The sequence below is a fragment of the Schistocerca americana genome, chromosome X (assembly GCF_021461395.2).
Source record: "Schistocerca americana isolate TAMUIC-IGC-003095 chromosome X, iqSchAmer2.1, whole genome shotgun sequence".
NCBI lineage: Eukaryota > Metazoa > Arthropoda > Insecta > Orthoptera > Acrididae > Schistocerca > Schistocerca americana.
Window position 1 is genome coordinate 187,604,530 of NC_060130.1, and position 25,894 is coordinate 187,630,423.

The 25,894-nt window shown below is 42.7% G+C and overlaps 1 protein-coding gene across 1 annotated transcript in view; it reads left to right on the forward strand.

The window, feature by feature from the left end:
* The first annotated feature begins 1,949 nt into the window (after positions 1–1,949).
* LOC124556632 overlaps positions 1,950–25,894 on the forward strand; it is a 79,829-nt gene continuing 55,884 nt past the window's right edge. The window contains exon 1 of the mRNA XM_047130601.1: positions 1,950–1,993. The gene's annotated coding sequence lies outside the window, so the exon portion shown is untranslated. The remainder of the gene's footprint in view (positions 1,994–25,894) is intronic.

Below are 25,894 nucleotides of genomic sequence, written 5' to 3' on the forward strand. Positions count from 1 at the left end.
TGTGACCCAGGGATTTCGCATACTGCAGACATGTACGTGCCAACAACAAAAAATGTACAGTTGTGTTTATTTATTTTGAGGCTATAATCAAATGTTTAGGGCTCCATTTCATTTGTCGTGCGGCGTTTGAAATATTGTGCAAAAGTAGCGTGGGTACTTTTTTGTTTTCCAATTACTCAAAATTTAAGCCATCTGGCAGCTTGTAAGATTAGGTCAATGGTTATGTTTGTTGAATGAATGCTCTGGCACGTGCTCTACAGAAGCTGTAGGATCCAGTTTATCCAGAATGATACCGCTCTACATGGCAACACTTTTGCACAACTGCTCTCGGTGCTGCCTACCAGGACATACTGATGGTCACAATCTACATCTACGTCTACATGGATACTCTGCAAATCACATTTAAGTGTCTGGCAGAGGGTTCATCGAACCACCTTCACAATTCTCTATTATTACAATCTCGTATAGCGCGCGTAAAGAATGAACACCTAAATCTTTCCGTACGAGCTCTGATTTCCCTTATTTTATCTTGGTGATCGTTCCTCCCTATGTAGGTCTGTGTCAACAAAATATTTTCGCACTCGGAGGATAAAGTTGGTGATTGGAATTTCGTGAGAAGATTCCGTCGCAACGACAAACGTCTTTCCTTTAATGATTTCCAACCCAAATCCCGTACCATTTCTGTGACACTCTCTCCCATATTTCGCGATAATTCAAAACGTGCTGCTTTTCTTAGAATTTTTTCGATGTATTCCGTCAGTCCTATCTGGTAAGGATCCCGCACCGCAGAGCAGTATTCTAAAAGAGGACGAAAAAACGTAGTGTAGGCAGTCTCGTTAGTAGGCCTGTTACGTTTTCTAAGTGTCCTGCGAATAAAACGCGGTCTTTGGTTAGCCTTCCTCACAACATTTCCTAAGGTTTCCTTCCGATTTAAGTCGTTCGTAATTGTAATATCTTGGTATTTAGTTGAATTTACGGATTTTAGATTAGACTGATTTATCGTGTAACCGAAGTTTAACGAGTTCCTTTTAGCACTCATGTGGATGACCTCACACTTTTCGTTATTTAGGGTCAACTGCCACTTTTAGCACTATTGAGATATTTTTTCTAAATCGTTTTGTAGTTTGTTTTGATCTTCTGATGACTTTATCAGTCGATAAACGACAGCGTCATCTGCAAACAACCGAAGAAGGCTGCTCAGATTGTCTCCGAAATCGTTTATATAGATAAGGAACAGCAAAGGGCCTATAACACTACCTTGGGGAACGCCTGAAATCACTTCTGTTCTACTCGATGACTTTCCGTCACTTACTACGAACTGTGACCTCTCTGACAGGAAACCGCAAATCCAGTCACATAACTGAGACGATATTCCGTAAGCACGCAATTTTAGTACGAGCCGCTTGTGAGGTACAGTGTCAAATGCCTTCCGAAAATCCAAGAATACGGAATCGATCTGAAATCCCTTGTCAATAGCACTCTGCACTTCATGTGAATGAAGAGCTAGTTGTGTTTTACAGGAATGATGTTTTCTAAACCCATGTTGACTGTGTGTCAATAGACCGTTTCCTTCGAGGTAATTCATAGTGTTCGAACACAATATATGTTCTAAAATCCTTCTGGATATCGACGTTAACGATATGACATGACGATACTTCTTATTAGTGAATAGTGATTATGGCGCTCTGTGTTTTCACGAAAATCTTTCCCCTCTCTATAAGCAATGTTCCGCATTAGCACGGAACGTGACCTGCGCGAAGGAAGCACATTAGTTAGCAGTGGTATCAGCGTGCGTCAATTTCCTGCCCGTCTTTTGCTGGACCAAGATAAGGACTGCACTCATAGATTACGTGTCGTGGAAACAGGAGAGCGATTCTGATAAGAGTGTTATCTGCTATCGGTGGGCAGGTGTCAGAGGAGAGTCGGCGCGTGTTCTCCCCGTTGTCAACGGTCAACCCATCAGGCGATACCTCAGCACGCCGACTGCTTCAAGGTATTTATGTTTGCGGTTCTAGCTTCAAAGCTAATTGCGGCATCACTCGATATTTCATCGCTCTTGTCTTGCCAAACTATATTAATTCAAATGAAATGCTCGCTTCAGATACCAATACACGCAACCAATCGTTCGTCTCAGTTTTCCGAGCCATGCTCGTCGCTGTTACAAATTCTACAATTTTTCCTATTGCGTTATGACATGCCATAAAGTATTACAATATCGTCGTCCTGTAATTGAAGATCATAGTGAGTTAATTTTAAATTCCAGCGTACCACGTATAATTGACTTCCTTCGTGTAAAACTTCTATCATCAGCTAAGATGTTTGTCAATGGTTCAAATGGCTCTGAGCACTATGGGACTCAACATCTGAGGTCATCAGTCCCCTAGAACGTAGAACTACTTAAACCTAACTAACCTAAGGACATCACATACATCCATGCCCGAGGCAGGATTCGAACCTGCGACCGTAGCGGTCACGCGGTTCCAGACTGAAGCGCCTATAACCGCACGGCCACACCGGCCGGCAAAAAATGTTTGTCATTTGTTTTTACGTGTGGAAAGTGGAACAGATGTTAACTGATTTTTATTCATGTTTTATTGAAATTTCATGCCTCTGCTTCGTTGTACCCAACTTACCAGTGGATCGTGAGTTGCTCGGGAAGTGTGACAATATTGTTGTGCTTAGGAATCTTAACTTACTGTGAAGCAGTCTCTCCGTGATCATCACCGCCATGACTGGCATCCAACCACGTCACACAATACAATCGTGCGAATATTTTTAAACACTGGGTTATAGTATTTCCTTCCAATTAACAAGCCGAAATTAGTATAGGGAATTTGTAAGCTCTGAAAAGATATCAGACCGCGGCTCCACTTAAAGAGTTGCTACTGTTATATCCCAATTACTGGAATTTAATCACAGCCAAATGACTATGATTTGTGGTCATTTTCTCCAAGAATCGCTGCGCGGGGTTAGCCGAGCGGTCTTGGGCGCTGCGGTCGTGGACTGTGCGGCTGGTCCCGGCGGAGGTTCGAGTCCTCCCTCGGGCATGGGTGTGTATATTTGTCGTTAGTATAATTTAGGTTAAGTAGTGTGTAAGCTTAGGGACTGATGACCTTAGCAGTCAAGTCCCATAAGATTTCACACTCATTTGAACTATTTTTTCTCCAAGAATCCGGTTGTGAATAGGCTCAATTACGGAAATATTTGTGGATATAATTTACAGAGCTACACCAGTATAATTTTCTCGTATTAGGTTTTTCGCTGATCATAAGACCTCTCACGATTTATGAACATTACGAGCGAATTAAGCTTATAGAAGAAATACAGGATTGCTCCCTGAGAAACAAATACTTACATTAGAAATATTTTTGTGATGTTAAAATAAATTCAGTACCACTATTGTAGCCGGAGTAGTTTCCGACATTTGATTTAAATAGAACAAAAAAGTCGGGGAAATATTTTTTGCAAAAATTATTCTTAGAAGTTTACTAATTAAAAGTTAGTAGAATCGGTCTGTTAGCGTTCACGGTGACACTGTGTGATAATGTACAGAAAATGGAGCCACATAGTGGCCACCGTGATCAAGAAATTCAAACTGTTTCAATGAAGATAATCGCACTACATTTTCGCCTTTCGATCATCTCACGTGCACTGAAAATACACATTATTGAGCGCTGCAGTTCACTTGAAAGTGTAAATTTTTCAGCATAGTCACCAAGTATATGTAAACAACGGCCGAGCGATTCTGGACGCTTCAGTTCGGAACCGCGCTGCTGCTACAGTCGCAGGTTCGAATCCTGCCTCGGGCATGGATGTGTGTGATATCCTTAGGTTTAAGTAGTTCTAAGTCTAGTGGACTGATGGCCTCAGATGTTAAGTCCCATGGTGCTTAGAGCTATTTTACCCATTTTTGAACGTCCTGCCACTCGTTCAGTTCCTCGACGATACAAATCCGCTACTCGGTCAGGGAACCATTCGAGAACCGCTGTGTGAACATCCCCATCTCTTTCCATACAGATCTTTTTCAGCTTGCCGAAAAGATGGAAATCACACCTTCATCCCGCCTTCCCGACCAAAACCACTTGCTTCCATACGGACTTGGTCAAAACGTTGTCAACGTTTCGCTTTGTTTGTACGCAGCATTGCATTAGGATTGTATACCGCTAGAAGTTCGTGATGAATCTGTACGTAAATTAGACGTTTTGCCCACAATAATAGTGCTGTATCGCGTACTTCAGCTCTCGTTTACGTTTCCAGTTAACGCTCCTTTTATCTCGTACTTCGTGATGTACCTGTTATTTGAACGCAGCAGAAAAGTAACTACTGCCGCTCTTCTGCAGCTCTCCAGAATGATACCGCTCTATATGGCAACATTTTTGCACAGTTGCTCTCGGTGCTGCCTACCTGGACATACTGATGGTCACACTCTACATCTACGTCTACATGGATACTCTGCAAATCACATTTAAGTGTCTGGCAGAGGGTTCGTCGAAGCACCTTCACAATTCTCTATTATTACAATCTCGTATAGCGCGCGGAAAGAATGAACACTATATCTTTCCGTACGAGCTCTGATTTCCCTTATTTTATCGTGGTGGTCGTTCCTCCCTATGTAGGTCTGTGTCAACAAAATATTTTCGCACTCGGAGGATAAAGTTGGTGATTGGAATTTCGTGAGAAGATTCCGTCGCAACGACAAACGTCTTTCCTTTAATGATTTCCAACCCAAATCCCGTACCATTTCTGTGACACTCTCTCCCATATTTCGCGATAATTCAAAACGTGCTGCTTTTCTTTGAATTTTTTCGATGTATTCCGTCAGTCCTATCTGGTAAGGATCCCACACCGCGAAGCAGTATTCTAAACGAGGACGGACAAGTGTAGTGTAGGCTGTCTCCTTAGTAGGTCTGTTACATTTTCTGTGTGTCCTGCCAATAAAACGCAGCCTTTGGTTAGCCTTCCTCACAACATTTTCTATGTGTTCTTTCCAATTTAAGTTGTTCGTAATTCTAATACCTGGGTATTTAGTTGAATTTACGGCTTTTAGATTAGACTGATTTACCTTGTAACTGAAGTATCACGAATTCCTTTTAGCACTCATGTGGATGACCTCACACTTTTCGTTATTTAGGGTCAACTGCCACTTTTAGCACCATTGAGATATTTTTTCTAAATCGTTTTGTAGTTTGTTTTGATCTTCTGATGACTTTATTAGTCGATAAACGACAGCGTCATCTGCAAACAGCCGAAGACGGCTACTGAGATTGTCTCCCATATCGTTTATACAGATAAGGAACAGCGAAGGGCCTATAACACTACCTTGGGGAACGCCTGAAATCACTTCTGTTTTACTCGATGACTTTCCGTCAGTTACTACGAACTGTGACCTATCTGACAGGAAATCGCAAATCCAGTCACATATCTGAGACGATATTCCATATGCACGCAATTTCACAAAGAGCCGCTTGTGTAGTACAATGTCAAAAGCCTTCCGGAAAATCCAGGAATACGGAATCGATCTGAAATCCCTTGTCAATAGCAGTCAGCACTTCATGTGAATAAAGAGCTAGTTGTGTTTCACAGGAACGATGTTTTGTAAAACCATGTTGACTGTGTGTCAATAGACCGCTTCCTTCGAGGTAATTCATAATGTTCGAACACAATACATGCTCTAAAATCCTGCTGCATATAGACATTAACGATATGGGCCTGTAATTTCGTGGATTACGCCTACTAACTTTCTTGAATATTGGTGTGACCTGCGCAACTTTCCAGTCTTTGAGTACGGATCTTTCGTCGAGCGAACGGTTGTGTATGATTGTAAAGTGTGGAGCTAATGCATCAGCTTACTCGGAAAGGAACCTAACTGGTATACAGTCAGACCAGAAGACTTGGTTTTATTGAGCTGCTTCACTACTCCGAAGATATTTACTTCTACGTTACTCGGATTTCAATCACAGGCATAAAGTCAAACAAACAAACATTTAATGGCATTGATGAGGAGAGTTTTTAGCTGGATGCACCACATTAGTCATGTTTTGAGAAAGAAGCACACTGCGCCTACACTGATGATCCAAAACGTCATGACCGCTGCCTGTCGACAGATTGAGTACCGCCTGATGGTGTTGTGGGTAGTTGACGCGGTAAGAAAGTGAGAAGCAGAGATGCATGAGGACTCATTCGAGCGATGATATGGGGAAATCCACTAGCGTAAGCGACTTCGTGCCCTCGGAGTCTTTCGCAGCGGCACGCCCCGCATACAATTGCACGATTGCAACATCTGGCACGTCACAGAGAGCTGAAATGACTCGTACTCAGAAGGCAAGTTGCGCAGCTCACAACAGCTCCAATGTCACGTGCAGCGAGGTGCTGGTTCCACGTGTGAAACTGCCGCTCCCGCCTTCCTACAGGCGCTAGTCATCCGGCTTTGCTTTCTTTCGATATCCGGAAACCACCAGCTTGCGTTACTAAATGTGTATCCTGGCCTCTGTTAAAATTGTTGATATTTATTCAAATATCGGCTGCCTTCTTTATAACAGAATTCCTATATATTGAGGCACAAGATAAGACACTCGTCTTTTCAAACAGTATTTTGCGTCTATTTTCCAGGCAGTAATCAGCTGTGGTAGACTTTTCAAGCTCCCTCTGTTTAATATGTCTTTATGCTCAGTACAACACTCCGAAGATCTGCCAATATTTTGACCTACACACACACACACACACACACACACACACACACACATGCACACACACACACCGGACACATGAAGAGCTTCATTAACAGGTCGCAGAATATCTCATATTTTGGGGTCAGGCAAGAACATGGGCCTCAGTCCACATCTACGCAGCATACGTACTAAGTTGCTTCTCGTTGCTGTATAGTATGGCAGGAAAGCAGCCGGCTTGGCCTCTTCTGCCGATTCGCAAGGCGTCCTTCATCGGTGACAGCTGAAAGCTATTCCTGAGGCAAACTGAAAATGCTGTGAGTCGCGCGACTCGCTTTTCGAGCACGCGTCATTTCGGTCCTGTTTGATTGGTGCCAGGTGCTGCAATCGAGCCTACACTATTGTTGCAGGTCCTGTACGGGCCTTTCTGGATACAGACAATGTTCGACTGCTGCCCTAGCCAGCACATTCTCCAGATCTCCCACCAATTGAAAACGTCTGGTCAATGGTGGCCGAGCAACTGGTGCATCAAGGCCGTTGTTACGGCCAGAGGTGGTTGTTCTGGGTACTGATCTCTCGGGATCTATGCACCCAAATTCAGTGAAAATGTAATCACAAGTCAGTTCTAGTATAATATATTTGTCCAATGAATGCCCGTTGATCATCTGCATTTCTTCTTGGTGTAGCAATTTTAATGGCCAGTAGTGTTTGTTAATCGGAAATCTACGAGAAGCCATTGCACTTCGTATTTTATTTATTGAATTCGTTCCACTTAAAACGTGACACATGCCAATGTGAGGAAAATCACAATGAAGTCCATTTAAATCGAAATGGAAATGGCGTCCTAATATGAGACAATCAGAGAAATCGCTTGGTATCGACCAATACAAGAATAGGCAAACGCTAAACCAAGAATACTCTCGTTCTTATTGCCTCTCCAGCATTTTCTGCGTTTATTGTGCAACCGAAGTGCAGTCAGGACACACAAAATCTGCATCTTGTACGTCAAACTCCTGTTGTATTTCAAAGTCGTTGTCTCTACGTGCATGCCTGTTACATTGGAAGAGTCCCTTTTCCTACAGGCCGTTCGTATCATAATGCATTTTTCCTGCTTTGAAGTTGGCCGTTCCAAGTTTCCTGGTAATGAAAATGAAGGTACTACTTGACGTGGGTTATTTTCCCACCAGATTTCTATTTCTTGGGGATGGTGCGTTTTAAACGGTGTCATTAATTCCACAGAGGAGATAGCATTTTATGCGTGGAATGGCGCTATAAACAGATGATGTGGACATGGTTTTCTCTTGCTTTGTCTGTTAAAGAAATGTTAAATGATGCCCATCAAATATTAGCAAAACAGGATCACCACCAGATGGCTTCACAAAGTTCACTATATTGTCGAACCGCTTATCAAAAATTTGAGTATGAATCCAGCTACTAAGGTGACAAGGTGAAGTTATCCTATTACGAGATAGCGTCTCCTAATATGAGATACTGAACCTATTAGGCTACTCAAACTATCGTATATTAAGAACAAACCTGTTGCGCTCTAAACATAGCCACATAGTTACACTGCTCGGTTTGCAGTGACCCAACGACTATGTTCTGTGAAGAATGTAATCATACGAATATTGTTGCAACAGCTACTCAACTTCAGATATTAAAGCCCTACAAGCACATACATTAAAAAACTTGAAATTTAACGCCTCTACAATCAAGGATTGTGTACAATGTCCAGCTCTGTAACGTTCTTACTGTCATACCGTATACTCCCGCCGCTGTGTGAACTAAGTTCCAACTGAGTCGGGCACTTACTTTTGTCAGACCTAACTGTTTCACATTAGGGAACTCTCCCATAATAGGCACCTTTCCTCTATATTCAAAATTGTTTTCAGCAATAGTAGTGTCTTGTGGGTAAATTAGAAACAATGTCATACCAGAACACAAATACTGTAGTCATTTTCTCAAATTAAATTCTAATTGTAATAAGGCAAAGCGTAGCGTATTGCGTTACTATCCCCTGTAGTTTCATACCCGTAGACCACCGAAATCGCTAAGTTCTATTTTGCCTAAAAATTAGCGAGAAACTGACCATGATTTCTATTGGAGCTTACCGTTAAACATTTATTATTTCTTACTGGTCTTTTTGCTGCATCTGATTCCTCATTCTGTTTGGTATATCTGTGAATTGTTTTATGCATACAGGCAAAACTTCATCTTCGGATTTGGAACTGTATATGCCCGAAACTGAGACTCAGAGTGAATTTTAGTGTTTCAGTATAAAAGGGTAAAAGGACTGTAGTTGATCTTAGAGTTTACATTTCAGTGTATGATTACTAGTTTCGCTCTACCAAAGAACTGAGAACTTACTCGATTGGTTAAAACTTTGGATATGCAAAATGAGTTTTCGCAAATAACATAATGAAAATGGTACATGTGAAACCTGGAAAGGTCTAGTATACACATATCTATACAGACAGGTTTTGTGAACGTTCCAAAATCTTAGCCATCTCCAGAACGACTAATCCTTGATTGATGATAGTGGCCCATTTAAAATACGGCGTGGCGATATAATCATGTAGGCCATAACGCCCATCCAGCCAGTATGCTATGTTAATCTTGCAGTAGTTTCACAGATATTCCAGTGCTTTTCCCGAAAATAGCGTTATTAATTAATTTAAAAAGTCTTTTTCATATTCGCACGTTGTGAGTGCCCTCTGCTTGATATTAACATCAATATACCTTCAGCCAGCGTCACTGCATGAATGAGATAGTGCGGATGACTCTAATCACTTTCATTCCCAAATTGAGACACTGCTGGAGATTTCTGTGGTGTCACCGCCAGACACCACACTTGCTAGGTGGTAGCCTTTAAATCGGCCGCTGTCCGTTAGTATACGTCGGACCCGCGTGTCGCCACTATCAGTGATTGCAGACCGAGCGCCGTCACACGGCAGGTCTAGAGAGACTCCCTAGCACTCGCCCCAGTTGTACAGCCGACTTTGCTAGCGATGGTTCACTGACAAATTACGCTCTCATTTGCCGAGACGATAGTTAGCATAGCCTTCAGCTACGTCATTTGCTACGACCTAGCAAGGCGCCATTATCAATTGCTATTTATCTTGTGATGCATGTGCCGTCAGACCGATGTTCACCAATTATGGATTAAAGTTAAGTATTCCAGCAGCTATGTACCTTTTTTGCTAGTCTCAATTCCTTGTCATTTTCCAGACCTCACGCCAGCCTGCGTGAGCTTAAACGCGTGCCTTTCGGTTACCCGTCACAGTGGATTGGCTGTCTTGCCAGTCCACAACAATTTCTATGGTACGTAATGCACATCTGTTTACCCCAAAAAGTCATCAACAGGTTGGGGATTGAACTTTTGTCCGTAACTAGACCTCTGGAACAGTGTATCATTGTGTATGTCATGCAAACTATTAGGATAGGCTAGGACTGCCTCCAGGACAGATGCTGCACCAGATTTCGCTGCCATATCGGTGAATTTGTCTAATCCTAACGACAAACTGCCTATTGGCTTCTGTCTCGGGTTCTTCGGCCGACGTTCATCTAATGATTTTTCTGACGTTTCGCCAGCACGAGTGGCTGGCATTGTCAAAGCTTCACCCTCCATTGCCGGTGGTGAACTGGCAATGGAGGGTGAAGCTTTGCCAATGCCAGCCACTCGTGCTAGCGGAACGTCAGAAAAATCATTAGATGAACGTCGGCCGAAGAACCCGAGACAGAAGAGAATAGGCAGTTTGTCAACAAGTGGCCACGAAAGCCTTAACAATTTTGTAATCCTAACGAATTCCCTATTGGGCAGTCACTGGAACTCTCCAAAAGGCAGAGATTGTTGCATGGCAAGCCCATATAAGTTATTAACATCCTGGTACTTTATGTGACTCACTTCATCAGATGCCTAGAAATGCTCACCAAATCGCAAGTTATTTGCCACGGCGTGCCTACGGACACACTGTAGAAGTTCCCAGAAAATTCCACGTTCGAAAAAGAACAATATGTCGACAACAGTCAGTTTTTCGATGTTGAAACGTGTCGTTTTCGACACTGCATCCCATGGCACAGTATAATAGATGCAGGATCGAGCTTGTATATGGTCATGCATACATTATCTAGAAAATATCTGTAAGCATGCGTACATCCTTGTCCACATATAGCTTTGCATACTCCCCTCAATTAGAGATATTGAACTCCTGCCAAGATGCTTTGCATTCGTAAATGCACTGCCTGTATACTTTTTGGCGAATGTGGCTATGTCATGCAGTGTCGTTTTGTTGAGCCTCTCCATTGAATCCAGATATTCGTATGGGAAGAAGACCTCTTGCTCATCATGAGCTGAAACTTTGCATCTTCTGGATGTTCAGCTGTCTTGAGGTGTATGTTCTCTTGGTGCATTGTCTCAGCAGGTTTCTGAAGTGAATATGGCTGTGCCATGCAAGGTCGATGACAGTGCTGCTAAAGCAGAATTACTACGCACAGCCTTCCGAAATTTCTTCACCAAAGAATCAATTCGAATGAAGAACAGTTTTTAACATGAGTAACTTAGAAGAAAAAATTTCCTCGGACTAGTGAAGCAACTTAAATCACTTAATAGAAACAAGTCTTCCGGCCCAGACCGTATACCAATTAGGTTTCTCTCAGAGTATGCTGATGCAAACCATATACAATTGCTCGCTCGACGATAGATACGTACCCAAAGACTGGAAATTTGCACAGGTCACACCAATATTCAAGACAGGTAGTAGGAGTAATACACTACATTATAGATCCATATCATAAATGTCGATGTGCAGCAGGATTAAGGAACATATATTGCGTTCAAATATTATGAATTACTTCGAAGAGAACGGTCTATTCACACACAGTCAATATGGATTTAGAAAACATCGTTCTTGTGAAACGCAACAATCTTTACTCGCACGAATTGTTGACTGCTGTTGACAAGTTATTTCAAATTGATTCCGTATTTCTAGATTTCCGGATGGATTTTGATACTGTAACTTACAAGCGGCCTTTAGTCAAACTGTGTGTATATGGAATATCGACTCAGTTATGTAACTGGATTCGTAATTTCCTTTCAGAGAGTTCACAGTTCCTAGTAATTGACGGAAAGTCATCGAGTAAAACAGAAGCGATTTCTGGCGTTTCCCAACGTAGTGTTATAGGCTCTTTGCTGTTTGTTGTCTATATAAAGAGTTTAGGAGACAATCAGAGCAGCCGTCTTAGGTTGTTTTCAGATGATACTGTCGGTTATCATCTAGTAATGCCATCAGAAGGTCAAAACAAATTGCAAAAGGACTTAAAAAAGATACCTATATGGTGTGAAAATTGGAAATTGATCCTAAATAATGAAAAGTGTGTGGCCATCCACATGACTGCTAAAAGGAATCCGTTAAACTTCGGTTACACGATAAATTAGTCAAATCTAAAGACTGTAAATTAAGCTAAATATCTAGGAATTGAATTTACGAATAACTGAAATTGGGAAGAATACGTAGAAAATATTGTGGGAAAGACGAAACAAAGACTGCGTTTTATTGGCAGAACACTAGTTAGACGACGCAACAGATCTACTAAAGAGAGCGCCTACATTATGCTTGTCCGTCCTCTTTTGGAGTACTGCTGCGCGGTGTGGGATCCTTACCAGATAGGATTATCGGAGTACATTGAGAAAGTTCAAAGAAGAGCAGCATATTTTGTATTATCGAGAAATAAGGAAGAAAGCGTCAGGCATGATACAGGATTTGCGGTGGACATAATTAAAACAAAGGTGTTTTTCGTTGCGGAGAAACCTTCCCTCCAAGTTTCAATCAGCAACTTTCTTCTCCGAATGCAAAAATATTTTGTTGATGCAGACTACATAGGGAAAAACGATAATCATAATGAAATAAAGGGAATTAAAGCCCTCGCTAACAGATCTACGCTACTCGCCATTAAAATTGCTACACCAAGAAGAAATGTAGTTGATAAATAGGTATTCATTGGACAAATATATTATACTAGAACTGACATGTGATTACACTAACACTCAATTTGGGTGCATAGATCCGGAGAAATCAGTACCCAGAACAACCACCTCTGGCCGTAATAACAGCCCTGATACGCCCGGGCATTCAGTCAAACAGAGCTTGGATGGCGTGCACAGGTACAGCTGCCCATGCAGCTTCAACACGATACCACAGTTCATCAAGAGTACTGACTGGCGTAGTGTGACGAGCCAGATCCTAGGCCACCATTGACCAGACGTTTTCAATTGGTGAGAGATCTGGAGAATGTGCTGGCCAGGGCAGCAGTCGAACATTTCCTTTATCCAAAAAGGCCCGTATAGGACCTGCAACATGCGGTCGTGCATTATCCTGCTGAAATGTAGAGTTTCGCAGGGATCGATTGAAGGGTAGAGCCACGGGTCGTAACACATCTGAAATGTAACGTCCACTGTTCAAAGTGCCGTTAATGCGAACGAGAGGTGACCGAGACGTGTAACCAATGGCACCCCATAAAATCACGCCGGGTGATACGCCAGTATGGCGATGACGAATATACGCTTCCAATGTACGTTCACCACGATGGCGCCAAACATGGATGCTACCATCATGATGCTGTAAACAGAACCTGAATTGATCCGAAAAAATGACTTTTTGCCATTCGTGCACCCAGATTCGTCGCTGAGTACACCATCGCAGGTGCTCCTGTCTGTGATGCAGCGTCAAGGTTAACCGCAGCCATGGTCTCCGAGCTAATAGTCCATGCTGCTGCAAACTTCGTCGAACTGTTCGTTAAGATGGTTGTTGTCTTGCAAACGTCCCCATATGTTGGCTCAGGGATCGACACGTGGCTGCACGATCCGTTACAGCCATGCGGATAAGATGCCGATCATCGCGACTGCTAGTGATAAGAGGCCGTTGGGATCCAGTACGGCGTTCCGTATTACCCTCCTGAACCCACCGATTTTATATTCTGCTAACAGTCATTGGATATCGACCAACGCGAGCAACAATGTCACGACACGATAAACCGCAATCGTGATAGGCTACAATCCGACCTGTATCAAAGTCGGAAGCGTGATGGTACGCATTTCTCCTCCTTACACGTGGCATCACAACAACGTTTCACCAGGCAACGCCGGTCTACTGCTGTTTGTGTATGAGAAATCGGTTGGATACCTTCCTCATGTCAGCACGTTGTAGGTGTCGCCACCGGCGTCAACCTTGTGTGAATGCTCTGAAAAGCTAACCATTTGCATATCACAGCATCTTCTTCCTGTCGGTTAAATTTCGCGTCTGTAGCACGTCATCTTCGTGGTGTAGCAATTTTAATGAGCAGTAGTGTATTCACTTCTTGCAGGAGGCGCTCCTGGCGCAATGCGACCTAGTTCCATGCACCACTGGTCGACGTTTTCTCACCGCCTTCTCTGGTCTTGTGTTCCGCATCTTCGTTCGGGCGCTTGTGGTTACACCAGAACAGTTTCTATGGGGCTGCATGGGGGGAGCGTGTCGTTCATGAGTCTATGGTCAGTACTGAAAGACTTGTGTCTGACACTGACCGACCCAGGTGTGGCGTTGACGGTCCTGGAGAACGCATCGCCGAAGGGGTTAAGGTGCACTATTATTGCTACAAACCTGTCTCTAGGCAGACCCAGAATTCGTTCTAGGAAGAAGAAGAAACGATACTGATAAGTCTCTTGTGCGTGTAATGATTTTCAAAACAAGGACTACAAATGGTTCAAATGGCTCTCAGCACTATGGGACTTAACTGCTTAGGTCATCAGTCCCCAAGAACTTAGGTCTACTTAAACCTAACTAACCTAAGGACATCACACACATCCCTGCCCGAGGCAGGATTCGAACCTGCGACCGTAGCGGTCGCGCGGTTCCAGACTGCAGCGCCTAGAACCGCTCGGCCACTCCGGCCGGCCAAGGACCACATGCGGTAATTTCTGGTACTTATGTAGAAATGTGTCTGGACATAAATATGGATCTCACATTATCGTCTGTTGGCGTGTTGATTCTTAGCAGTACATCTAGATCCACATCCTCCTCCATCGCTGCGACTAGAAAATTGCAATACTGCCCCTAAACATTGTACTTAAGTGTAAAATTATTGTAGAAGGAGAGAAATAAATTATTTATATAACTGCACTTCTATCATGGAGGTCCACCCCTGTAAGCTCATTGTCTGGGATGAGTCAATCTGCTCGATCTCCGCAGCTGTGGTTCATTGTTATTGATAGTGCCTAGAAACAGAAAGGCTCATAAGCAATCCATGCAGGCGTAAATAACAATAACAACTGAAGAAAAACAGGAAGATTGATAATGTTGTGGGGGAACCTAACCAAAAACTACAATTCATTGGCAGAACGCTTAGAAAATGCAACAGGCTTACGATAGAGACTGCTTACACTATAGTTGTCCCCCTTATTCTCTGGTGTGGTATCAGATTTGTTAAAAGTGCAGGAAGTATTAAGTGTTTACTGTGTCGCAGCATCGTGTATCGAAGATTACGGTACTTTCGACGGAGTGTTGTGGGACAAAATTTTCCATTCAAAAGTTGCACATTGGAAAGAATACGGTTGACTTTCTCTTTGCTTTATCATTCCTAAATGCACATTGTCTGTAGCAGCATTGTGCCATCTGTCTATCTGTACGTACTTCAGTTTTCTAACGAGTAACAAAGTATCCGCTTCGTTACCGTTTTGTTTTTAATATGGACTCGAAGATGTTTTGGGGTTACTGCGAGTGGACGCAAAGTGTTCTGTCCCATACTGTTTCCGCATCTGCTGCACCTATTTGGTACCTCCTACGATTCAAAGGAATTTACCTTTTTTACACTACTGGCCATTAAAATTGCTACACCAAGAAGAAATGCATATGATAAACGGGTATTCATTGGATAAATATATTATACTAGAACTGACATGTGATTACATTTTCACGCAGTTTAGGTGTATAGATACTGAGAAATCAGCACCCAGAACAACCACCTCTGGCCGTAATAACGGCCTTGATACGCCTGGACATTGAGTCAAACAGAGCTTGGATAGCGTGTACAGGTACAGCTGCCCATGCAGCTTCAACACGATACCACAGTTCATCAAGAGTAGTGACTGGCGTATTGTGACGGGCCAGTTGCTCGGCCACCATTGACCAGACGTGTTCAGTTGGTGAGAGATCTGGAGAATGTGCTGGCCAGGGCAGCAATCGAACATTTTCTGTATCCAGAAAAGCCCGTACAGGACCTGCAACGAGCGGTCGTGCAATATCCTGCTGAAATGTAGGGTTTCGCAGGGATCGAATGAAGGGTAGAGGCACGGGTCATCTGAAATGTAACGTCCACTGTTCAAAGTGCTGTCAATGCGAACAAGAGGTGACCGAAACGTGTAACCAATGGCACCCCATACCATCACGCCGGGCGATACACCAGTATGGCGATGACGAATACACGCTTCCAATGTGCGTTTACCGCGATGTCGACATACACGGATTCGACCATCAAGATGATGTAAACAGAACCTGGATTCAGCCGAAGAAATTACGTTTAGCCATTCGTGCACCCTGGTTCGTCGTTGAGTACACCACCGCAGGCGCTCCTGTGTGTGATGCAGCGTCAAGGGTAACCGCAGCCATGGTCTCCGAGCTGATAGTCCACTCTGCTGCAAACGTCGTCGAACTGTTCGTACAGATGGTTGTTGTCTTGCAAACGTCTCCATCTGTTGAGTCAGGGATCGAGACGTGGCTGAACCATCCGTTACAGGCATGCGGATAAGATTCCTGTCATTTCGACTGATGTGATATGAGGCCGTTGGGATCCAGCACGGCGTTCCGTATTACCCCCCTGATCCCACCGATTCCATATTCTGCTAACAGTCATTGGATATCGGCCATCGCGAGCAGCAATGTCGCGATACGATAAACCGCAATCACGATAGGCTACAATCCGACCTTTATCAAAGTCGGAAACGTGTTGGTACGCATTTCTCCTTCTTACACGAGGCATCACAACAACGTTTCGCCAGGCAACGCCGGTCATCTGCTGTGTATGAGAAATCGGTTGGAAACTTTCCTCATGCCAGCACGTTGTATGTGTCGCCACCGACGCCAACCTTGTGTGAATGCTCTGAAAAGCTAATAATTTGCATATCACAGCATCTTCTTCCTGTCGGTTAAATTTCGTGTCTGTTGCACGTCATCTTCCTGGTGTAGCAATTTTAATGGCCTGTAGTGTAGATATGTGAGTCGATACGATGGGATGGGAATGTTGGGGCACTGTCCGTGCTTAATAAACCTAAAAACACGTAGGTAGTGTTATCCACCGAAATAATTTGAACTCTCCCTAAGAACCGTTAGGCCGAGATTTCAAACATCACATCTAGGAATATGCTTGTGACATGTAACAGCTGTGGTACACACCTTTAACCACGCTCATGCATACATACATACATACAAAGCTTGAATCTAATAATCAAAGCCACCCAGATCCTCCTGGGCGTGGCCGAGGGTTCTAGGCGCTACAGTCTGGAACCGCGCGTCTGCTACGGTCGCAGGTTCGAATCCTGCCTCGGGCATGGATGTGTGTGATGTCCTTAGGTTAGTTAGGTGTAAGTAGATCTAAGTTCTAGGGGACTGATGACCTGAGAAGTTAAGTCCCATAGTTCTCAGGGCCATTTGAACCATTTTTTTCCTCCTGGGCATCAGTTCAGTTACATCACGAGTCGCGTCGGTGAGACTCTGTACCATTACTCGCAAAGAAATTGCTTCAGTTCTTTGAGAGACTCTGGAGCAGTAATGGAGCGATAATTATATTTCCCATACAAAAGACACTAGTTTAAAAATATTTAGAAGTGGCTGCTGCGCATCCCCGCAAAGACGTGAGTAATATTTGCCAGGTGAGTGCGTTTCATCTTGCAAGATGTAATCCCTCCAGGTACAAAGCCTGCATCACTGAATAAATGTATTCATCTGAGATAATTGCATTGATCATAAAAACTTATAATAATTTTTACATTGTTCTCGTAGTGTTCTCTATAAATACAGCTATGAACAATTAATCATTTAAAAAATCTTCTCCATGTTTGTTAGTTCTAAGAAAATGATCTGAACTGTATTCCTCTCGTGTAGTTTTCCTCATGTAAACACGTCCTGAGTTATAGATCAATACAACAAGAGAGCACAGTAGAGGTTCTCAATGTTCGACAATTCAGATTTTATACTCCTTTCACCAAAGAAACATCTCCATTAGACGTACAGTACCTGTTCCACAAATGGTTTGGTAATTGTGCCTCGATCTATGTTTTCATTGCACCTGTGTTCTAGTAGACGTATATAAAGTTCGGCAATTACTTTCTTAGCAGTGTTGCTAATTATTTTCATGGGAGATAACAATCCCCTTTAAAGAATATTTCTCCGTCAGTAAGTATAATGTTCCAGCTAGTATTTTGTTTACTATAAGCTATGTGAATTTTCTCTAAAAACTCTGTAGGCCTATACTGTCAGGTGGTAGACACAATAGATATATTTACCCAAAGGAGATTTTTCTAGCGTAGTCATGCACGAACAAACTATGTACTCAAAACAGTTATCCCCTGTTGGAAGTCTGTATCCTCACGTCACATCATCACAACAGCATAACATTCACAGACATACTGATGGCAAAGGCATGTTATAATAACGTGAAAAGAAAAGTCAACATCACCGTTTTTACAATTAAGTCAGAAAACAGCCTTTTATAGCTGGGTGTTTAAGTTGTGTTGCCTAACCGACGTGATTAACAAATGTTTTGAGTTTATCCTTAACATATGCTGCCAAATCTCCTTCAAACCAAAGACAGATTTCTGTGCAGGTTTTCTTACTAACCTAAACCTAAAACTAAACCTAATCCGAACCCAACCCAAGATGCATCAACAAATATTTTGAGTTTATTCATGACACATACTGTACTTTGATAAGTCCTTCTTGTCAGAGACACATCTCCATGCAGGCTATCTAGGATGCAGTGTAGAGACCAAAATCACCAAAATTTAAAATTTAAAATTCTTTAAATACCATACTGCGGTCCCTCTAGTCCTAAAAGACGTAGAAGCAATTATTTCGTATATGCTTATTTGGCTGAAGTTTTCAGTTGGCAACCGATACGAATTATTTTAACATTAACCCCTCAAATCCTGCGCTGCAACACGGCAAATGCCAGTGGAGCCCAGTCGAACGTGTGCCAAAGCCGCTAACACTTTTAAAAGAATGGTTGACGGAATTCTGGCAGTTGTGAGTGAGTTCGATATCGCAGAAAGACTATGTCTTCCACAACCCATTTCTTCGAAACAAGGAACCATAATTTTTTTCTTCTTCACAGCCTGTAGCAAGATGCAGATTCTTAACCTCTTCTAGCTTGGGAACACTATTTTCAGGTAATTTTATTTCTTGCGAGTGTATTGGAGGAAACGTAAAAGACGTTCTCAGACCTACAGCGTCTGAAAAATAGCTTACTGAGTCGTGACATAAAAAGCTCAAGCAGCCACCCTGAGCTATTGTCAGATTATAAGTAACTTCATTAATATGAAGTATGGGTGCGAACCAATTAGCCTGTAAGATTGTTTGAAACTTTCATTTTAAGAAAAAATGTTCAAATGTGTGTGAAATCTTATGGGACTTAACTGCTAAGGTCATCAGTCCCTAAGCTTAAACACTACTTAACCTAAATTATCCTAAGGACAAACACACACAGCCATGCCCGAGGGAGAACTCGAACCTCTGCCGGGACCAGCCGCATAGTCCATGACTGTAGCGCCTGAGACCGCTCGGCTAATCCTATGCGGCTCATTTTAAGACTAATTGTTTGTGAAACTATTGTATCAGAACTAAGTATAAGTAAAATTTACTTGGCTGTTACATACCTTTTGATACTTTGCGTTTGCCTTAAAAGCATGTTTGCTTATAGTTGCAACATATTATTCTTAAAATTAAAATATTGATTTTGAATGGACTTGAATAACAACTTTTTTCTTTTGTTAAAAAGAGTGTAGTTATTCATAACGATGCAATAAATTGTGTTGTATATCAAAATGAATTCAATTTTTTAATTTTCTAAATCGTACAATAAAATTAAATATTAAATCATCATTGCTACATTGTAGGCTTTTTATTCTAAAACAGTTCTAAAAGCAGTATTTACTGCTTAATAACCACAAAATTTTATTTGATAGGGCCCTAACTTAAGGTCGGGTATTATAGAATAACGTTATGCAATGGAGGGTTTAATATCTTCAAACAACCGAATGAGTTCCACGATTTAGAAGCTTATGAAGATTAATTAATTGGTAATCGGAAAATTAATCCATTCAGATCATTTACTGATATCTACATCTACATCTACATGGATACTCTGCAAATCACATTTGCGTGCCTGGCAGAGGGTTCCTCGAACCACCTTCGCAATACTCTATTATTCCAATCTCGTATAGCGCGCGGAAAGAACGAATATCTATATCTTTCCGAACGAGCTCTAATTTCCCTTATTTTATTGTGGTGGTCGTTTCTCCCTATGTAGGTCGATGTCAACAAAATATTTTCGCATTCGAAGGAGAAAGTTGGTGATTGGAATTTCGTGAGAAGACTCCGTAGCAACGAAAAACGCCTTTCTTTTAACGATTTCCAGCCCATATCTTATACCATTTCTGTTACACTCTCTCCCATATTTCGCGATAATTCAAAACTTGCTGCTCTTCTTTGAATTTTTTCGATGTACTCCGTCAGTCCTATCTGGTAAGGATCCCACACTGCCCAGCAGTATTCTAAAACAGGACGGACAAGCGTAGTCTAGGCAGTCTCCTTAGTAAGTCTGTCACATTTTCTAAGCGTCCTGCCAATAATACGCGGTCTTTGGTTAGCCTTCCCCACAATATTTTCTATGTGCTCCTTCCAATTTATGTTGTTCGTAATTCTAATACCTAGGTATTTAGTTGAATTTACGGCTTTTAGATTAGACTGATTTACCTTGTAACTGAAGTATAACGAATTCCTTTTGGCACTCATATGGATGACCTCACAGTTTTCGTTATTTAGGGTCAACTGCCAATTTTCGCACCATTCAGATATCTTTTCTAGATCATTTTGCAATTTGCTTTGATCTTCTTATGACTTTATTAGTCGATAAACGACAGGGTCATCTGCAAACAACCTAAGACGGCTGTTCAGATTGTCTCCCATATCGTGTATATAGATAAGGAACAGCAAAGGGCCTATAATACTACCTTGGGGAACGCCAGAAATTTCTTCTGTTTTACTCGATGACTTTCCGTCAATTACTGCGAACTGTGACCTCTCTGACAGGAAATTGCAAATCCATCACATAGCTGAGACGATATTCCATAAGCACGCAATTTCGCTGCAAGCCTGTTGTGTGGTACAGTGTCAAAAGTCTTCCGGAAATCCAGAAATACGGAATCGATCTGAAATCCCATCTCAATAGCACTCAACACTTCATATGAATAAAGAGCTAGTTGAGATTCACAGGAACGATGTTTTCTAAACCCATGTTGACAGTTGTCAATAGACAGTTTTCTTCGAGGTAATTCATAGTGTTTGAACACAATATATGTACAAAATCCTGCTGCATATCGACGTTAACGATATGGGCCTGTAATTTAGTGGACTACTCCTACTACCTTTCTTGAATATTGTTGTGACCTATGCAACTTTCCAGATCTGTGCATCTTTACAGATCTTTCGACGAGCGAACTGTTGTATATGGTTGTTAAGTATGAATTTAATGCATAAGCATACTCCGAAAGGATCCTAATTGGTATACAGTCTGGACCAGAAGACTTGCTTTTATTAAGTGATATAAGTTTATTCACTACTCCGAGGATATTTACTTCTACGTTACTCATGTTGCCAGCTGTTCTCGATTCGAATTCTGGAATATTTACTTTGTCTTCTTTTGAGAAGGCATTTCGGAAGGCTGTGTTTAGTAACTCTGCTTTGGCAGCACTGTCTTCGATAGTATCTCCATTGTTATCGCCCAGAAAAGGCATTGATTGTTTCTTGTCGCTAACATATTTCACATATGACCAGAATCTCTTGGATTTGTCTGTCGGGTTTCGAGACAAAGTTTCATTGTGGAAACCATTGCAAGGATGTCGCATTGAAGTCCGCCCTAAATTTTACAAGATCTTCTGTCATGGACTGTGCGGCTGGTCCCGGCGGAGGTGCGAGTCCTCCCTCGGGCATGGGTGTGTGTGTTTGTCCTTAGGATAATTTAGGTTAAGTAGTGTGTAAGCTTAGGGACTGATGACCTAAGCAGTTAAGTCCCATAAGATTTCACACACATTTGAACATTTATGTAAAAGATCGCCAATCTTGGTGATTTTGCATCTGTTTAAATTTGGCATGTTTGTTTCGTTGTTTCTGCAATAGTGTTCTAACCCGTTTTGTGTTCCAGGGAGGATCAGCTCCGTCTTTTGTTAATTTATTTGATATAAATCTCTCAATTCCTGCAGATACTATTTCTTTGAATTCAAGCCACATCTGGTCTACACTTACATTATTAATTTGGAATGAGTGGTGATTGCCTCTCAGGAAGGGGTCAAGTGAATTTTTATCTGCTTTTTTGAATAGGTATACTTTTCGCTTATTTTTCGAGGATTTGGGGACTACAATATTCAATTTCGCTATGACAACCCTGTGTTTACTAATCCCTGTATTGGTTTTGATGCTCGTTATTAACTCAGGATTATTTACTGCTAAGAGGTCAAGTGTGTTTTCACAACCGATTACTATTTGCGTGGGCTCATGAACTAATTGCTCGAAATAATTTTCAGAGGCTGCGTTTAGCACAATTTCGGATGATATATTATGCGTACCTCCAGGATTAAGCATGTATTTTCGCCAAAATATCGAGGGTAAATTAAAGTCACCACCGACTATTATTGTATGAGTGGGATACGTGTTTGAAATCAAACTCGAGTTTTCTTTGAACCTTTCAGCAACTGTATCATCTGAATTGGGAGGTCGGTAAAAGGGTTCTATTATTATTTTATTCCGGTTGCCAACAATGGTTCAAATGGCTCTGAGCACTATGGGACTTAACATCTATGGTCATCAGTCCCCTAGAACTTAGAATACTTAAACCTAACTAACCTAAGGACATCACACAACACCCAGCCATCACGAGGCAGAGAAAATCCCTAACCCCGCCGGGAATCGAAACTGGGAACCCGGGCGTGAGAAGCGAGAACGCTACCGCACTGCCAACAATGACCTCTGCCCATCCTAACTCACAGGAAGTATCTACTTCAATATCGCGACAAGTTAAACTACTTATAACAGCAACAAACACGCCACCGCCAACCGTGTTTAGCTTATCCTTTCGGAACACCGTTAGGTTCTTCACAAAAATTCCGGCTGAGCTTATCTCCGGCTTTAGCCAGCTTTCAGTGCCTATAACGATTTGAGCACCAGTGCTTTCTATTAGCGCTTGGAGCTCTGGTACTTTCCCAACACAGCTACGACAATTTACAACTGTTATACCAACGGTTCCTGTATCTACGTGTTCAGCCTGCGCCGGCCGGAGTGGCCGTGCGGTTCTAGGCGCTTCAGTCTGGAACCGCGTGACCGCTATGGTCGCAGGTTCGAATCCTGCCTCGGGCATGGGTGTGTGTGATGTCCTTAGGTTAGTTAGGTTTAAGTAGTTCTAAGTTCTAGGGGACTGATGACCACAGATGTTAAGCCCCATAGTGCTCAGAGCCATTTAAACCATTTGTTCAGCCTGCACCCTCTGTGACTGAAGCCCTTCTTGTGTCTTCCCGAGACCCTCTAACCTAAAAAACCGCCCAGTCCACACCACACAGCCCCTGCTACTCGTGTAGCCGCCTCCTGCGTATAGTGGACACCTACCTATTCAGTGGAACCCGATACCCAACCACCCTTTGGAGCAAGTCGAGGAATTTGCAGCCTACACGGTTTGCAGAACCTTCTGAGCCTCTGATTCAGACCGTCCACTCTGCTCTGTACCAGAGGTCCGCAATCGGACCTGTCGACTATGCTGCAAAGGGTCAGCTCTGCTTTCATCTTGCAAGCAAGACTGGCCGCCTTTTACCACTTCTGTTAGCTGCTCGAAACCAGAGAGGATCTCTTCTGATCTAAAGTGACACACATCGTTGGTACCGACGTGAGCAATCACCTGCAGTTGGCTGCACCCTGTGCTCTTCATGCCATTCGGGAGGACCCTTTCCATACCTGGAATGACTCCACTCTGTATGCACACGGAGTGCGCGTAAGTTTTCTTTCCCTTCTTTTCAGCCAAGTCCCTAAGGGGCCCCATAACGCGCCTAACGTTGGAGCTCCCAACTAACAACAATGCCACCCTTTGTGATTGCCTGGGTCTTGCAAGCTGAGTGGTTTCCTCTGAAACAGGACAGGCGACAGCATATGGCTCAGCGACAGTGTCAGCCACAGACAGCACCTGGAGCCTGTTTGTCAGACAAGCCGGGGAGGCCTTACGTGCGGCCGCCTGGGAAGTCTTTCGCCACGTGCTTCGCCCCGGGGCGACCTCGCACTCGACCACAGTTGAGGGCTCAAACTCAGTGCGAGCAGTAACTGGGTTGGTGAGGATCGATCGGAGAACTCGGCCGTGCTGGACGTCCGTTGGATCCTCGCGGCCGGCCCACAACAGTAGTGCCCATCCACACTGCAGCATCAGGCTGTGTAACCGAAGCCATCACAGCCTGAAGCTGAGAGCGAAGTGTCACCAACTCGGCTCGCATCCGCACACAATAATCGCAGTCCCTGCCCATGCTACAGACCGTAGAAAACGAAACTATGCAGATAAACGGACTATTGGCACGTGCTGCGCAACTCTGCTGTAGACCCTGACGAAATCGCAGGAACTGTGACTAATAATACTCAGATATTCAAAAACATAACTACCAAAGCACTCAGGTGAAATTAAATAATTCGCCCCTGATTAGGAACTTGTAATGTGTCACAAAATCGGTTTACTTTCCGACGCAAACGAAAACGCGTGAACTGTGGCTATTAGATATTTTAATTTACAATCAGAGACTCAAGAAATTAAACTATTAAAGCACAAAGATGATATAATAAAATTCGCTCCTGGTTAGGAACTCGTAAATGTCACAAAAGCGGTTGCTTCCCTGTTGCTGCGTCTGTCTCGGTCGGCAACTACTGCCTGACTCAAGGCTACTTTCAGGCATTGCAATAGCGTACTGAAGTCCTAGTGCAAAATATAAAATTTAATCTATACTGTTACAAATTACTTCTGTTTGCTCACACGAATGCATTGCTTCGTGCGATTCTGACCCTTCTAACGGTTTTCCTTTCTGGATAGCATTACAACAGTTGTAGTTTTATTCCCAATGAAATCTGGCTTGCGTTTAAACAAATTTCATAACTGTGTGTTGTCTTAACTACCGCATTCAGAAATTTTTAACAGCTAATCCTCCTTTTCGACTCCAAGTCCAGCACCCCTGCTTAATTCTATCAGCCACGCGCAGGCTTTGACGCATATGACCTAATAGGAACTCCTCGAAGAGAATGAATTAGGGGTTGATTCCAAATCGAAATCTCGTTAGAAACGTTCCTGGCAAATTAGAAGGATGTGACGGCTAAGGATTGACCAAAGTCTCTTGCGCTCCGCTAAATTACCCTACCTATCACACCACACATTCTGGCTGAAAAATTCTGTCTGTTCACATGTGCTGATAGTTGGAACATTTACGTCAAATTGTCGAGAGCGCCTCGACGACGAAATGTCGTTTGCGTAAGGCAGAGATTTTCAGACGACTTCATAGTTAACCACACAGTTCCAGCTTGCTAACGAGGTACAGTAATCCTCTTAAGATTTTGTAGTTAAAACAATATAGATGAAAAGGTCCAAAAGGGTCTCAATTATTGCTCTTATTAGCTAGCGGCTTCAAGAAACCATATTTATGATTTATTTTTTATTTGCATCTTACTCTAATGTGGTATGCATGGAAATTATTTTTCCCAGTTTGTCATACAGATTATAGGTGCAAGTCATTAACAGCGGTAATATGCGTGCGCATTTCTGTTGTGTTCAACAAGTGTCAACAATTTGACACCCAGCATCGTATGACTATTTTTGAACTCATGTTCAACGTGTCTCTGAGCTAAGCCCCATTTTTAGGTACCGGTAGTACATTCAGGCTTTGGTGGCTACATTTTTATATTCCGTTATCTCTAATA